This window comes from Lissotriton vulgaris, chromosome 2_1, assembly GCF_964263255.1.
Source record: "Lissotriton vulgaris chromosome 2_1, aLisVul1.2, whole genome shotgun sequence".
Classification (NCBI taxonomy): domain Eukaryota; kingdom Metazoa; phylum Chordata; class Amphibia; order Caudata; family Salamandridae; genus Lissotriton; species Lissotriton vulgaris.
In genome coordinates this window covers 1,621,719,093-1,621,731,294 of record NC_141687.1, presented here as the reverse complement: position 1 = coordinate 1,621,731,294, position 12,202 = coordinate 1,621,719,093, and positions in this window count along the sequence as shown.

Below are 12,202 nucleotides of genomic sequence, written 5' to 3'. Positions count from 1 at the left end.
CACAAAGCAAGCCAAGAACATCAAAGCGACCGGCCGCTTTGAGTCCATTTGCCACCATCCACTTCACGTGCTCCGCAGGTCAGATTTACAAAGCTTTGCTCTTCTGACATCTTGTGGCTAGATGCAGAACTGTCCACAATACACATTGTTTTCAAGACTACGGAACGCTGCAGAGGTCAATCGCAAGTTCTTCTCCCTTATTTCAATTTCGACGCAGAAAGATCACAATAGCTACCCCGGCCACGAAATTCACGCCTCTAATACCACAATTTTGTATTTCTGCAGTGATAAAACAACACCGTAGTCTCCAAGAAGGCACCAGTCTTCCATAAAATAAGGTGCTCGATAAGCGCAACTCTCCGGGACCAATGGAATGCCTCCCAAGCTGCTCCCCCGCCCCCGCCATCCCACAAAGCAAGCCAAGAACATCAAAGCGACCATCCTCTTTGAGTCCATTTGCCACCATCCACTACACGCGCTCCGCAGGTCAGATTCACAAAGCTCGATAAACGCGACTCTCCGGGACCAATGGAATGCCTCCCAAGCTGCTCCCCCGTTGCCGCCATCCCACCAAGCAAGCCAAGAACATCAAAGCGACCGGCCGCTTTGAGTCCATTTGCCACCATCCACTTCACGTGCTCTGCAGGTCAGATTTACAAAGCTTTGCTCTTCTGACATCTTGTGGCTAGATGCAAAACTGTCCGCAATACACATTGTTTTCAAGACTACGGAACGCTGCAGAGGTCCATTGCAAGTTCTTCTCCCTTATTTCAATTTCGACGCAGAAAGATCACAATAGGTACCTCGGCCACGAAATTCACGCCTCTAATACCACAATTTTATATTTCTGCAGTGATAAAACGACACCGTATTCTCCGAGCGGCACCAGTCTTCCATAAAATAAGGTGCTCAATAAACGCGACTCTCCGGGACCGCGCCAGAAGCCGGAGTCTTTTCTTTTAGGAGCCTAAGCCCTTAAAGGCTTATATTTTGGTCTTGTGGATTTTGTTTTATACCAAATGTTATTTTTTTTTTTTGTTAAAGAAACCAAAGAAAACACAATACCATCATTATATAATGTTCCCTACTTTTGTTCGTTGTATGCATTATTCTTTTTTTTCTGTGCACTGCCTGAAGCACTACTTATAGCAGACTCGCTGCAGAATTACGCACCGTAGTGCGGATACTGTGCAGTACTCTTGCAATGCTTGACCTCAAAGATCTTGAACCTGGGATTCGCACCTTTTAGCTCATAAGCGTGCAAGTTGCTGTACCTCACTTGGGATTCTTTTTTTGGACAAAACCACATCTGTGACTATTTCTTCCACTTAACCTTTCTACTACGACAATTTTTTTCTCCCTGTAATGGAAACATGCTCAGAGGCAGTTGCAAACAATGCAACATACACTCCAAACAATAGCACTCAGGGCCACATAATTACACGCCACACATTTACACTCTACTGGATACAACATACACTCCTCATAATACCACTCAGTGCCACATAATTATATGCTACATAATTACACTGCGCTCAATGCAACATACACTCCAAATACCACTCAGTGCCACATAATTAATTACACGCCACACAATTAAACTCTACTGAATAAAACATACACTCCACACAATACCACTCAGTGCCACATAATTATATGCTACATAATTACACTGCACTCAATGCAACATACACTCCTCATAATACCACTCAGTGCCACATAATTATATGCTACATAATTACACTGCACTCAATGCAACATACACTCCAAACAATACCACTCAGTGCCACATAATTAATTACACGCCACACAATTAAACTCTACTGAATAAAACATACACTCCACACAATACCACTCAGTGCCACATAATTATATGCTACATAATTACACTGCGCTCAACGCAACATACACTACAAATACCATTCAGTGCCACATAATTACACACCACATAATTACTCTATCTATCGCCCTCACTCTATCTATCTATCGCCCTCACTCTATCTATCGCCCTCACTCTACCTATCGATCGCCCTCACAATATCTATCTATTGCCCTCAATCTATCTGTCTATCTATCGCCCTCACTCTATTTATCTATCCATCACCCTCACTCTATCTATCGCCATCTATCTATCGCCCTCACTCTATCTGTCTATCTATCGCCCTCACTCTATCTGTCTATCGCACTCACTCTATCGCCCTCACTCTATCTATCTATCGGTCGCCCTCCCTCTATCTATCTATCGCCCTCCCTCTATCTATCTATCACATCACTACAGCATCACTCAGCACTACCACTGCATCACTCAGGGGCACCACAACATCACTATGTGCTACCACAGAATCACTGAACACCACAGCATCACTCGTCGCCAATACAACATCACTCAGCACCACCACAGCATCAATCTGTGCAACCATTCAACAACAACTGGTTTAAATATGTTCTCTCAATGTTTCAAGCTTTATTACAAATGTCACAAAAAGATGTTAATATTTCACTTCTGTTCTTGGATTTTCGTCACAATAAAAAACACTGAACATAATCTTCACAAAAGTTATTTACAAAAGTTTAAGCTATTGCCATTATAAATTACAATAACTTTTATTTAAGTGTTAATTATTTAAAAAAAATTAAAAGCCATTGTTCTTTGTAATATCAATACATCTAAGTCACGTAAATACAACACATATTGCATTACAAATGCAACAGGTGCCACATTTGCACAAGGTAAAACTATTGGCATTGTAAATGACAAAGCTATTAATTTCGCTATTTTCAAAACTAACACATAAATAAAATTGTCATTTACAATACCAATAGCTCAAACTTTCCTAATGCGAGACCTATTGCATTGCAAATGCTTGTTATTAAAAATATAGTCATATGGCACTTATGCAGTACAGAACATGCTTAGTACAGCATTCATCAATAATATTGTACATAAAAGATTTAAAACTACTTTGGACTTGTCTGCATTCAGTGCCCTCAGCTCCCAGAGGTGCTATCGAGGTTGCTCATGGGGTATAAGAATAGCCCCAGTGTTTTTACTGCATGCTTTGTGTCCCGTTTGAATGAAATTGGTCCTGACCCCTTTTCCTATGTCGATGACATATACCTGACATTTAATGAATGAAATCCCCATTTTCAAGAATATATCTCCTCATTACGCAGTTCCCAGCTCGAGGCTAAAAGTTCAATTTTGCGAAATCGCATATTGCATTTCTAGATGTTCTTTTTCTTGGCTATGAATTGACGCATGAAGGTTGTGGATTGGCTCCACATTTTTCGGAGAAGTGTGCTTAATTGCAACCTCCATCTACCCTTAAAAATTGCAGTCACTGCTCACTTTTTTAAATTTTGGCAGGACTTACATTCCTGACTATGCTCAGAGTATCAAATCTCTTTATGCTTTGATACGCCCATCCTTTTCTGCTTCCTCTTGCCTTACGGAACACACTGCAGTGCTGTACACTTTACAGTCTGACTTGCTTGCGAAGTAGTACTTACAAACTAGATTGAATACTACAAATGTAGGGGGTCATTACGATGGCGGGCCGCACTACAAATTAGGATGCAACCGCCACCATGGCGGTCGCATCTTGCCATTTAACATTGCGGTGGGTGCTGCTGAATGCAGCACCCGCTGCGATGCTAAAAAAGCAGGTTGTGCATTTCACTGCACTATGTGGCAGGCAGCACGCAGTGCCTGCCACTTAGTGCTGGGAAATATAGGGGGTACAATGGGTACCCCCGCAGTGCACTCAATACCTCCTCCCAAAAAAGGGGGGCCTGCAATAGGCCCCCAATACCAATCCCCGCCAGCCTCTGAATGGCAGTTCCACCGCCCTACACCGGCTGGCAGGGATGCAGCAATGCAATTTGGCAGACGGTTCCTGCTAGTCACCGCCACCATTTTACGGATGGTGACCACTCCGCCAGGCAATCGTATTGATCGCCTGTGGCGGATACGTGGCAGGCGGTCTTTGCGTCTGCCATGGTCAGATTCCCTTGCCATCCTAATTTGGCTGGGGTAAATCGCGATCCGATGGCAGAAGGGCCGCACGGCTGGCAGTGGCTGGCCTTCCGCCATCATAATGACCCCCATAGTCATCCAGATTCTGCCCTGAGTGATCAGTTTCACTTATATGACTTTTACTGAGGGCGACACGGTCCCAATTGCTTATAAATTGTATCTGTATACTCCTGCAGAATTGTGTTTTTCTTCTACTGAAATGATTCTGACTGCTGTGCAGGTGGCTGTTCTAAAAGAACGCCCTCTTGCAAAAGGTAAATGCTATTTTGTTGTGTCTCCCGTGCCGGCCTTAGAGGCGGTAATGAAAGCTAGTGTTCCGAATTCTAAATCTCTATATCCTCGTTGGATTCAATGGGCTACATCACTGATGTTGGCTGATCTCAGTTTTCTTTTTGACCCTTCTTTGCAAACACAAGAATTTCTTCAGTATGAACATGTTCACACTCTCCCTTCTTCTCTTGCTCAGTACAAATGTATAATTTACATTGATGGTTCCGGACAACCGGCTATTGGTCTTAAGCAGGCTTATTCTGCGGCTTGCGCTATTGTCATAGGTACAATGGAAGATAATGTTTTTTCACTCTACCTTGGTACACACGCAGTCTCTTGGGGACTGTACAGCCCAGTTGGCCGAATTGCGAGCACTTCGTATAGCTCTTGAATATGCTGATCCTGAATTACCTATCCTGGGTGTGTGTGATTCTTTTTACTGTGTGCACTATTTCGATGAGAACTTAGGGGCATATTATCAAGGGGGTTTATCTCCGCTTTTTTGGCTTTAAAAACCAAGAAAGCAGAGATAAAATTATCTCCCTATTACCTAGCTGTTGCTAACACCAGTTAGCGACAGCTAGTAGGAGATAGCGACCATCTTGGGCCCCACTTTGCATGTCAGTGATATTTATCACTAATAACATGCAAAGTGGGCGTGCCAAGATGTTAGCGACTGGAAACAGTGCTAACATCGCTATCTCCTATTACCAACTTTTGGAGATATTCCCGCTAAGCGCGAATATCTCCAAAAGCTAACACCTACCCTGAACAGTTCTTAGCTATGTTATCCAATGGGAGGTGGATAACATGGCTAAGAGCATTAGCTCGGTAATGCATGAATATCGCTGACTTTTCAGCGATATTCATGCATTGCAGCTGATTTTTATCGCATTTGCGATAAACCTTGGTAATAACAAGGTTTATTTGCGATAAAAATCGCCGCAGCTCAGCGGTAAATTTTTGTCTCTAACCAAGCAATAGCCTTGGTAATATGCCCCTTAGTTTTTTAAAAACAAAATGATTTTCGGGAGTCTAAAGGTAGCACAATAAAGCACAAAATGCTTTGGGTTCTGGTGATAGCCCTTAGAAACACCAGCCCCTTACATATACATTAAGACATCAACGCACTGGAGCGCACGCTGATGGTAATTTGATGGCTGATGAAGCAGCCAAATCTGCAGTAGCTACAGTTAGAGTAACAGCTGTTACTCGTTCCATGAATAAAATTGACAGTGACATTTTGGCGGCTATTGCCCTGACTAAGAGAGCTACTCCTTTTCCACAGGGTTTCCCTTCTCACTATACTTATCAGTTGACTACTGATAAAGTTTTCGTTGTTTCTATTCCTCCAGTTGATGATCCCCTGATTCCCAACCTCGACCACAGGCAATCTCTTATTGTGGCAACCCATCAAGGCATGGCTTCTGCTCACGCTGGTGTAGCGCCTACTGTTTCTCTTTAACAACAACGCTATTGGTGGCATGGTTTATACCAGCAGGCTTGCAAATATGTGTTTTGTTGTGATGTTTGTCAACAAATTAAGATTCATACTGTGTCACGTCCACCGCGGTCTTATCTTTTCATTTCTAATCATCAGTTTGGTTGCATTTACCTTGGTCATTGCTGTCCTTTAATATCCGATACTGCTTTCAAATATATTTTTGTTGCAGTAGATTAATGCTCTAGGTTTCTCTGGGTGTTACCGCAGTACGCTGCTGACACTCGCACTTTTATAAAGGATTTGCATGTCTTTGTCTGGACTTATGTCTGTGGCGCTTTCCATTCAGACCAAGGTCCGGCTTTTGCCTCTAAGGCTGAGCATGATTCAATGAAGTCTATGGGAGTGCATGTTCATTTCTCGTTTCCATATAGGCCCAAGAGCAATTCTATTGTGGAGCAGATGAACGGTGATTTAAAGCAATCTTTAACAGCAAGGGTATTGGGTAGGAGCAGAGGCTGATTGAATCACCTTTATGGGGGTTCAACATGCTCTTAATCTCCCAAAAAGATCTCTGGGTGGCCAGACCCAGTAAGAGGTGTGTTTCATGCGGCTGCCACAACATTTGACGAAGATAACCACTGTGCTGTCTTACAGAATCTACAAAACTGTTGTGATGCTGTGAATAAAACCCATTTGCCCTCAAATTCGCCTGAAGAAGAAGCAGCTCTGATTCATGTGCCAGCCTGGATCCCAAATGTTGTTGATCTGGTTCATGAAAAGGTGGCGATCAAGAAAGAATTTGGTCCCTCCTACCGTGTTCATGTTCCAGTTCTTGGTCCACAGGGTACCCAAACTTTGATTTTACCTCAGTTGAGTGGATACAAAGATAATTGCTTTGTTTTTATTGAATATGTCAAGTTACACCATATAGCCAATACTCAATAGTATGCCTCGGGTTGTCCCAGTATGGGATATTCCTTTACACCCTTTGAGTTCCGATCCTTCTAACTCTCCCCAGCTGCCAGAGGGGGGCGTTGTGTCTTCAGTTGAGCTGTTTTACCTTTTACACCCTTCATAATGGAAATCGTTTATTCTGATTCACCCCTTGAGACACCTGCGGGAGTGCAAGCCTTAAGTTCGAATCCATAATCCCAGTCTCCGTTATTACAGCTGAGTTCTTCTGATTACTATATTGATCAATATAATTTTTCTTCTGACAATTCTTCTTTGTGTTCAGTTGTGTTGTATACCCACAACTAAATGAATGCAGGAGAACACCAGTAACACTGAATCACATAGGAAGATCAGGTGGGCCCTACAACAGGACGCACTGGCCTTTATCAAAATGCATGTGTGCAGTGGACTGAGATATGTCCTAGTGAGTGTGCTCATAATCTCATGTTGGGTTGAAGCTTACCCAACCAGGAGAAATGATAGCCCCTCTGTGGCTTAGTTGTTGTTGTGGGAGTTAATTCCACATTTCGGGTTTCCCACTTCTCTAGAGTCAGACCGAGAAACTCATTTTAATAATGAGGTCCTGAGGATGAATAGCACTGCAAGTAGAACAGAGGCTACATTGCAGTTATAGACCCAAAGCTTCCTGAATTGTGGAACAGGTCAGAGGCTTTGAAATCCAGGTTGACTAAAGTATTTGCCTCAACATCTTTTGAAGTGGCTTGAGCTTTGCCTCTTGTGTTGATGAGCCTATGTAGAACTCGGGATAAGAGGTCAGGATTGTCTCACCAGAGCCATGAGACCGCCAGTTGTGCCTGCAAATAGGCTGGAAAGGCTACAGCCCCAGTTTGACAGGAGCAGTGCCATGACCTCAGTCCCAAACTGATGGGGACCAGCAAGGAGCTGGGACAACACTTGTTCGGTCTGAGGAGGGTCTGAGAGAGTCAACAGTACCGGAGGGCCTTATTCTTGTGTGTTAATAGCACCAGATTCAGACCCTGCTGGAAGCGTAGCCGCATCAGCATTAGATCGGCAACATCATAAGAAAACATGTGTATATATACTAGAAAATATAATTTGGTCACTTCTTTTGTAGGTAGGAGTGAATGTGACCACACTTGTAAAATCCGCGAAAATTGGGGATTATATTTAGATGGAGCAGATCCTGTTATTCCAGCAATCCACTATATTTTTGGGAGCAGTGCTTATTATATGTTACCCAGGAGATGGTATGGAACATATTGCATCTGGATAGATTTTCCAAAAATCAATCATTTGGGACATCTTGATGACTCAACAGGCAAAGAAAATATGAGAACTAAAAGAGGTGCCAGTGTTAGGGAAATTGTGGGAGACATTTTTGGTGTCATAATTCCATCTGTAGGAGTGATACTGAATTTGCATACGTTTAGAAAGCTTTCCACTGTAGTTGATAAGTTGTCTACCAGTACGGCTGAAGGAGTTTTACTTATAGATACTGCGATGGTAGTGATTAGGTCTATGATTTTGCAGGATAGACTTGCATTTGATGTTCTTCTCACAAAAGAGGATGGAGCATGTCAGATGTGAAATGTTCACAATGTTGCCCTTACATTCCTGACAAGAGTAGGGGTTTGAAGAAATATATTAAGTACATTACTATCTCAAAGAGAGAATTGATGGGGTTGGAAGCAACAGGTGCATGGGAAACAATAGAAAATTGATTTTCTGCTGTAGGCTGACGGTTTGGAAACATAGGGAGTAGAATGTTTGAAGCATCTTGAAACTCCTAATGATCATTGCTCTTTAGGATTATCCTTAGTTGCAATCTAAAAGGGATGCAAACATGGACAAGTGAAAAGGGGAATGACAAGAAAGAGAGCAGACATAGAACTAGAAAATAGACAGAGCAACTACTATGATGACATGACGTTTTTGGAGGAATCCAGAAGAAAGCTGACGAAAACGAGTAGAATGGGATTTGTTTGTCTGATAATAGATGGTTGTCTTGATGTGATGACTTGATTTGCCATCAGAGGGGGGATTAGACCAACGTAATTCTGGCTCCACCCTTACACATCACAAATATGCAATATAAATGTGCACTCAGCCCATGTACTCTGTGTGTCCTAACAATGTTAATGTAAAGTGTTGCACTTGACATCACTATTAAAGTGCATTCACTGTGGGATTACATATATATATATATATATATATATATATATATATATATATATATATATATATATATATATATATATATATATATATATATCCACAAACAATCACCTCCAAAAGGAAAAGACCAGAGGACACTGCAGGGGAAACTTCGGCAGCCATTTATTCACGAAGTGGAGGCATAATGCATTTCGGCGAGTGTGCCTTCCTCAGATGCCTGTTGCACTGAGACTCGCTCTATCCCTCCTTTAAATTGACTCGGCCCTCCCATTGGCGGGAGTTCAGCTTACTCCGCTGCTGATGGTAGACAGCTGCAGTCCCGATGTCAAAGACTCCAGTAACCAGCATGCTCTGCTCCAATTCGTGTCAGTAGCGGAGTCATATATACTGTGGTCAGCGCTGTAGTGCCTTGAGTAAAGGAGGGAGGGGCTTAATAACAACCAAGCGAGTCCCAAAATAGACGTGTTAGTGGTTGCCTTGAATCCCCAATGCCTATTCCACAATTCAAGGTCCAAGTGCGGTCGTGACGCAAAAGTACAGTTACCGTGCGTCTCCATGCAGTGACAGACTGCCGATAGCAGCGGCCACAATCCCAGACCCTTGCATGTGGCAGGCCTGCAATCTTCCAATACCTTGGATGCCACAAAAATTTGCCAGTGTTCTTGCAGGCCACTTGATGAGGCGAGGTCCTCTCACACGTGCTACTGGCCAGCACGCGAAAATATCAACAAACGATCACCTCCAAAAGGAAAAGACCAGAGGACACTGCAGGGGAAACTTCGGCAGCCATTTATTCACGAAGTGCAGGCATAATGCATTTCGGCGAGTGTGCCTTCCTCAGATGCCTGTTGCACTGAGACTCGCTCTATCCCTCCTTTAAATTGACTCGGCCCTCCCATTGGCGGGAGTTCAGCTTACTCCGCTGCTGATGGTAGACAGCTGCAGTCCCGATGTCAAAGACTCCAGTAACCAGCATGCTCTGCTCCAATGCGTGTCAGTAGCGGAGTCATATATACTGTGGTCAGTGCTGTAGTGCCTTGAGTAAAGGAGGGAGGGGCTTAATAACAACCAAGCGAGTCCCAAAATAGACGTGTTAGTGGTTGCCTTGAATCCCCAACGCCTATTCCACAATTCAAGGTCCAAATGCGGTCGTGACGCAAAAGTACAGTTACCGTGCGTCTCCATGCAGTGACAGACTGCCGATAGCAGCGGCCACAATCCCAGACCCTTGCATCTGGCAATATATACATTTATTTGTAACTTGATTGTGCACATACATATTAAATGTGCACTATTGATTTAATACGCTAACTTGACATTGCTAGACCCTTATCTCATTCTGCAAGAAATGCTGTTTTCCATTTTCTGCTTGCATGTATTTTCCTTGCATGTGCAATTCACATGGTATGTTAGTTTGAGAATAGATATACCCCTGTACTAGTGATAGAGAGAGAGCATGAGAAGAAGAGCTTGACAAGGAAGATCGAGAGCCAGAGTGTCGACTGAAAGCATCCATTAAGCATTATTGCAAAGAGTTACAGGTGACAGAGGCCAGTACCATTCCAATGGCAGGCCTGGGAGAAATCGTTAATGTTTCAGCTCACAACACGAGAACGGAAAGGACAATGTAGCCCCTGATGAAGCAAACAGACGCGTGTTGCTTTGGAGAGTCTGGTGGAAATAACTGGTGTTCACACTCTGACGTTAGGCCACTTTCTTTTGGACTTTGACAGGTTTAGACCTCTATGATTATTCCTTTGAATCTTTACAGAGTGTGACTTAGGCGAACACTTATTTCCCCGTCCCAAGAAGACTCTTGACCGAACTTCTACAATGCTCACACTGTTCTGAACGTTCCCCCATTTTCCTATTTCTCTGCATTTCCCTGATGGGTTTGATCATTTAGGGGTTTAAACCTTCCTTCTCATGTTGGTCTCTAATTTAGAAGATTTTAGACTTTACTCATGTATAGAAGAGAAGATCAGAAACTCTTCTTTGAGCGTCAAATTCAGAAATTGATCTTTTGTATTGCTGTGACTCAACTACTTGTCTGCCTTATACTGGTGCGCCTGAATTTCTTTAGAAGGTTGGGTTATCCTGTTGTTATTCTGTATCTTTATAACATGGTACTAAGATCTGTTTATCTTAACCACACTGCTAACTTGTAATAATCCTTCTTAACTATAGGCACTTATTCCTTGTCCTTGTTGTGTGGCCAAATGGGTTGTACTGTTTATTAAAGTGATTGATTTAATACTAACTCCCTTTAGCTCTCAGTCGATGAGAAAAAGTCACCAAATAATCATGGTAAGAGGGATAGCCCAGTGCTGCAACACAGCAGAAGATGCTAGCGACTGAAATTGCTGGAATTCTCAGGGAAACTGTGTGCGGGAAAACTGGGGCAGTCATCATCATCAGGCAGAGCAGAATTCAGAAATCCAGATGGAAAATCAGTTCTGCCGACTGAGAATCAAGGCCATTATTGGGTATTTCTCTGTATTGCTGCTTGAAGAGAAGCACTACTATTAAAACAAAATACCCTTCAGAGCCATGAAGCACATCTCTGATATTTCATTAAATTGATTTTCTGTGTAATGTTGGTCAATGTACGCTGCTGTGAGTGCTGTTATTGGTGTGAGTGCTTGTCATCTTCTTAATGATGGGTGCAGAGCCATGCACATGTGACAGGTACGTGGATGTTGATGAAAGCACATTCCACTAGGATATGACACTCAAGGTCTAACAAAACACACCAGTCAGAACAATGCACATACCTCACAAACAGCTCATAGGCATTCCACTCTTAACACGCTTACCCACCCCACAAAATACAAACGCTGCATCTTTCATGGGTACAGTGGACCCAGAAAGAAGTTATACTCTCAATTACCTCAGGCACATAGTTCAAACCTAGGGACAACATGTGTACCATTCCTCCAAGATGGCACATACTCGCAGGGGTAAAGACCTCCTCATACACAACTGAACAACAATAACCATTACATCACAATGACAACCATTACTCTCTATAACTTGAAATAACATCCAGCTTTCAATAGGGTGCTTGCCCTAAGTGAAACACACAAATTAAGATCAGGGTGAGGTGGTAATTGTAAGGACAGAATGGATAAGGGACATGACAAAGAAATTATTTGATTTTAGCTGGCAGCAAGGCTATCTGTCCAAGACCTGAAATGAACCTTTTGAAAAAAGGATCGGGACAGGATTGAAGGATGACGTTGTTACATAAGACACATTTTCTTTTTTCAAGTACTATATTTTGCCACATCTTTCTGCATGTATTGCACATAGATTTACAAGCATCTCTGATGATTTGTATT